Source organism: Perognathus longimembris, chromosome 4 (genome assembly GCF_023159225.1).
Source record: "Perognathus longimembris pacificus isolate PPM17 chromosome 4, ASM2315922v1, whole genome shotgun sequence".
Classification (NCBI taxonomy): Eukaryota; Metazoa; Chordata; class Mammalia; order Rodentia; family Heteromyidae; genus Perognathus; species Perognathus longimembris.
Genome location: NC_063164.1, coordinates 24,067,064 through 24,073,063, shown reverse-complemented (window position 1 = coordinate 24,073,063; position 6,000 = coordinate 24,067,064).

Here is a 6,000-nt window from a genome sequence, read left to right as displayed (position 1 = left end):
TCAGAATGGAGGTAAGAAAGGGATGAAGGGAATCCAGTCTGCCTCTCTGGACATGTATCCATACTGCCCCCATGAGAAACGGCTTCCTCTAGCTGGGTCACTCATCGTAGCTACAGCCCTGCGGGTCTCTCAAATGCAGCTTACCAATCTTCAGTTCCTTGCATTATTCCTTTCAGTTAATCATTTAGCTTCTCCAGATTACAATCCATGTTAAAAGTGCCTCTTCCTGGATGCTAAGTCTCCTTCCTTTCATCTTTCTTTCCTTCTTTCTTTTCTTCCTTCCTTCCTTCCTTTCTTTCTTCATTCTTTCCTTCCTTCCTCCCTCCCTCTTTCCTTTTCTCCCTCCCTCCTTCCTTTTCTCCCTCCCTTCCTCCTTCCTTTCCTTCCTTCCTTCTTTCCTTCCTTCCTTCCTTCTTTCCTTCCTCCCTCCCTCCTTCCCTCCCTCTTTCCTTTCCTCCTTCCTTTTCTCCCTCTCTTCCTTCCTTCCTTCCATCCATTCTTCCTTTTTTCATTCATTTTGCTTGATTTATATTTTGCTTTAATTATTTCTCAGATAGGGTCTCATTTTACACCCAAGTCAGGCATGGTCCTCCATGGGTGACAAGTGTATACCACTATACTCAGTAATTGGTTGAGATTGGGGACATGCTAACTTTTTGCTTAGACTGGCCCCAAACTACTATCTTCCAGTTCTCTATGTCATGAGTAACACTGATTTCAGGAATTAGTCACCATGTCTGGCTTTGGACTACAAAATCTTTGCTGACTGAAATTGCCCTTATCATTCTTCATGTACTCAGAGGAGCAGAATAAAAGCTGGCTGTATATTGCTTTGAGCAAGCACAAATTTAAGTGACTCTAAATGTAAAGGCCAGCCTACCTGCTGGACCTGCCTTCTCCTCATAGTTCAAGGCCATCTCAGATATGGCCATTTAGTCCTGCCTTTGCCAGGGATAGGTCAGGAATTCTCATCTCCAGAGTCAAGGGAGGTAGTCACTTAATATCCTGGCATTCAAAAATAGTCACCTTTAGTTGCTACCTCGGGTCCTACTAGGGTTTGACCCTCTAGCATTTTCCTTATCCTTGACTTGAAAAAAATGCTTTATGAATTAGTGTGTGGGTAAATGGGAAATGGGACAAGGGATAAATAGTCACAATATTCAGTCTACATATGTGAAAAAGAAAATAGGAAACATGATATTGCTCAGCGAGAAGGGCAAGAAAGATAGGGGAGAATGATGAAAGGGGTGATTCTAATCAAGATGCACTGGACACATAAATGTACATGTTAAACTGTAACCCCTGTACAGTCATTTGAAGATTTAATTTTATAACCCAGAGTTGTAATTTACAACTATGGCTAAATCAAGACTTTAAGGGTGTGCTCACTGCTAAGTCATGACAGAGATAAACTTTGCCATAGACATTATTTTGAGGAGTGAAGGAAAACTATTTACAATCTAGAAAGTACATACTTCATTCTAAAGTGGCAAAAGTTAGAGCTCAGAGAAGGCCAATGAGGAATAATGAGAAAGCATTGCTGAGATTATAATTCATGTTAACAGGAAAGTGCAATTTGATTTAATCCCGAAAGGCGATTGACACATTTTAGGGAGCATATCTGGGGGTGAACTAGGCGCACCTGTAGGTCAAGGTCCTCCAGCATTTCCAACAAGGCCAACTCCATATTGAGAACACGAAGGCTTCTCTAAGTCAAGCATATAATCACATATTTCCAGATGAGAGGCACAAAAATGATTAAAGCTTTAAGAAATTGGATCCATAAAGAGAAACTAATGGAACCTGAGTCCCATATCCTGGAGAAGAAAAGACTGTAAGAGGAAAGGGCTCTCAAGCTTCCTGTGCGTAAAAGAAATGCATGCAACCGGTGATTCTGAGAATTAACTGCAGGCTAAAGTAAGTTGTTAAAGAAAAAATCAGATAGACTCTACTCACCTTTAAAAAGATTTTCAAATCTTTGAGTTGTTAAGCTATAAGGATCCTTGAAACCATGCCAAATATGGAAGAGGTCTTGGGGTCTACCTAGAAACTTGGGAGCAAAGTTACTCTTCGCTTTCTTTCTGGACTAGTTTCTTTGGCAGCAGAGAAAAGGTCGGGAGAATGCCTTTCAGAATTGTAATTTGTGATGTTGGCCACCATTAAGCTTAGCAAGATGACAGCAGTCTGCTCAGAAATAGCAACCTTCAGCAGAGCTTCGTCAATTACCATCCAAATATTGTCATACGTCTACATCATTTCCCCAAACAACAGGATGGCCTTCAACTATCAGCCCCAATAAAAGAAGTTCCTTAGTATGACTTTTCTGTTTCTGTAAATGATATCACCTTTATTCAGTCACCCAGGAATGACACCCTAGTCATCAGAGACCCATCTGTCTCCCTTGCTCTTCTGGCCTTCTGTCAACAATATTCGTTGAGTTTTTCTTTGTTTCATCCATCCCATAGCTGGGGCAAAAATCCTAGTTGATGTCATCACTAGCACACATTAATCCATATGGAAAAACAAACCAACAAACAAAGTAATTAGATCTTTTATCTCCTCTCTCTCGAATTCAACTTCTTTTTCGGTGTGTCATAAAGGGTGGTCAAAATTGACCTTAAAAAAATAAAAAGTATGTTCAGCTCTAACAACTCCCAGGGTCTCAGATTTCTGTCTGAAAATATCTGGGATTGGCATATAGGAATCTTACTTTTTAAACAAGCTCTTCTCCTGGTATCTTGTGTACCCCAAAGTTTTTAAAGCCTTTTTTATACCAAAGTACAGTAATCTACCTAGAGATTATTCATTTATTCATCCAATAACACATTGCCATGTAATAAAAGTTCAGGTGATATTATATTAGTATGCACCCTAAACTCATTGATAGTGTCTTTATAAGGACTTATAGGAAGATGCAAGGACTGGGAATGTGGCTTAGTAGTAGAGTGCTTGCCTAGCATGCACGAAGCCCTGGGTTCAATCCCTCAGTACCATATAAACAGAAAATACTCAAAGTGGTGCTAAGGCTCAAGTTGTATAGTGCTAACCTTGAGCACAAGGAAACTCAGGAACAGTGCCCAGGCCCTGAGTTCAAGACCCAGAACTGGCACAAAGAGAGAGAGAGAGAGACAGAGATAGAGACAGAGAAACAGAGAGAGACAGAGAGAGAATGGGCTGAGGGGTGAGAGGGAGCCTGAGGCTTAGAGGTGGAGTAGAGGGGAGTGGGGGGTCAGAAGACACCAAACCCCACCCCCATTTTCTTAGGGGGTGAGGACCTCCTGGTGAGAGACTGGGCTGGGGTACCAGTCCAGGTGTCATATGGGAGGCCATTCTGGGCCTTGGCTTTTTACAGAAAGAAGAGTGAACTAATATTCTAAGTTATTTATTTTATTTTATTTTATTTTATTTTTGTCGGTCCTGGGGCTTGAACTATGGGCCCAGCACCATAGATCCATATTCTAGACAATCTTCTTAGGCTTTATAGGATTTGGTAGGTGCTCATGGTAACTATGGGTTTGTATTCGAGTGCCCAAGTCTCACTGTGGAGATTTATAAATGTAAAAATGCATCTGTAGGTCATGCCAGTCACCCAAGCTACTAAGCAGGCTGAGATCTGGAGGATGGAGGTTCAAAGCCAGCTCCTGGTAGGAAAGTCCAAGAGTCTCTTTATTTCCAATGAACCAGCAAAAGGAAGAAATGGAGGTGTGGATCAAGTGGTAGAGTGCAAGCCTTGAATGAAAAAGTCAAATGGAAGCACAAAACTCTGAGTTCAAGTTGCAGCACATATACATACACACACGTGGTTTATAGCTTTGTGTAGTATTTAATATTTTAAAATTCAGTTTTGATAATGTATTTAACATATATTTAGAAGGCACTGAATTCATCAAATTCCAATACAGACACCACTCCCCAAACCCTAACTTAACACATTAACCCATAATGGATTATTACATTAATCTATAATTAAACAAACCCAGCACACATGTATACACACACACACACACACACACACACACACACACACACACACACACACACACCAAAGAAAAGAAGATGTAAAACATCCAGAGAAAAACACAGTGTGAAGATGGACAAAGACTTGAATGGCTGTTTATAAGCAAAGCGTAACCAGCCACCACCAGGAGCAGGTGAAAGACAAGCAACAATTCGCCCTTTCAAGCATTTGGATGGGACCTTGCTGGGCTTCTAGCCTCCCAAACTGTGAAAGAATACACTTCTGTTGTTCAAGATTGTCTGGCTTGTAGAAAACCAATATAACACTCCTACCCATAGTCACCGCCCTTACTTCTTGTCTTCTATAGTTCCTAAATTCTAAACAGATCCTTGGGCACCTTCAGTGCCCACATGCCCTCAAGTAACTCCCACCTCCTAGTATTAATGTCTTTTCAGAGCCCCCTCCCTCGGACCATTTACTCAGGAGCAAGCCAAGCCCTGGAAGTTCATCTGGCATGGAACTAAGGCCTCCTGCCAGTAGCTATGATAAATTTGTCACTTATGTGAGTCAACTACAACCCCAGCCCGGCTTATGGATGACAGAAGCCCTGGCTGTCATCTTCATATTGCAACATTTCAAGAGTCTCAAATCAAAACCACCCAGTAAGTTGCACTTAGATCCAGACTCATACAAACTAGGTGAGGTCATAAAGACCTATTGTTTTAACACATTGGGTTATGAGGTAATGATTTCTGTAACAATAAATAAATGATACAATCTCTGTTATCATATACTCATGTATATGATATCATATACCTCACGTATATGATACAACTTCTATTATCATATACTACCTCATGTTTCTTGACTTTAAAAAATACCTTTACATATATATTATATAAATATTATTATATATATAACTATGTCATTTTAGTTTGAAGTCAGTGGTTATTTCTGGTGTCTGCATCCTCAACCATACCTTGTCATTTGTTACACACCTGAGAAATTCCTTCTGAACATGTGTAAAATAAACGAACAAACAGAAGGCATGCCATTAGATCAGCCTTCAGAATACTGTGTTGAACAAGCAAGCACATTAAGGATCAAATTTATGGAATCTTGTGTCATAGCCAAGCATTCCAGAAACACTACATTTGAAGCCATTCTTCTCCCTCCTACCCATTTCCCTGCCTCTCTGGTGTTGTTGGCTTCGGAAATGTAGGTCACCTCCAGTGGCATGACCCAATTAGGAGATGTAATTTAACAGGGAAAAAAAAATAAAAGAAATCCTTGGAGATGGTAGATTTGAAACAAAAAAAGTAGTACTTTCATTTTATGTTTTTGGCAATTGCTTCTCTAGTAGATTTATTCTCTTTTCAGCCCCAAGCTACACAATTTGTAAAAGCACAAAGAAGCAAGGTAGACATGCATTCAAGAGCAGCTGGAGATGATGAATTTATAATGATCACAGAAGAGAGAAGAGTAAACTTTACTTCACTGAAGTGGCTCTGTGGGGCTGCTACTTGGCAGCCCGGTGGGTGAGACTTCAGAGGAAATGTTGATGCTGACACAAAGTACTGCACCCTCAATGGATGAGAAGAGACCATGAGGCTCATGCAATCCAACCCCTTAGGAAATGCCATGATACCTGTTGTGTTTGTCACACAATAAAACTCTACACACAGAGCACTGAGACAATATAGAGTTTCCCCTCATATGTTTGGCACTCATAGTTTAAAAAGGAAGAAAGGGTAAGCAACCTAAACAAATTTTTTTGTTTTGTTTTGTTTTTTTGCCAGTCCTGGGCCTTGGACTCAGGGCCTGAGCACTGTCCCTGGCTTCTTCCCGCTCAAGGCTAGCACTCTGCCACTTGAGCCACAGCGCCGCTTCTGGCCGTTTTCTGTATATGTGGTGCTGGGGAATCGAACCTAGGGCCTCGTGTATCCGAGGCAGGCACTCTTGCCACTAGGCTATATCCCCAGCCCCAACCTAAACAAATTTGAAAGGCTTGTTGCAACATTAATTTCCAGACAATGCCACTG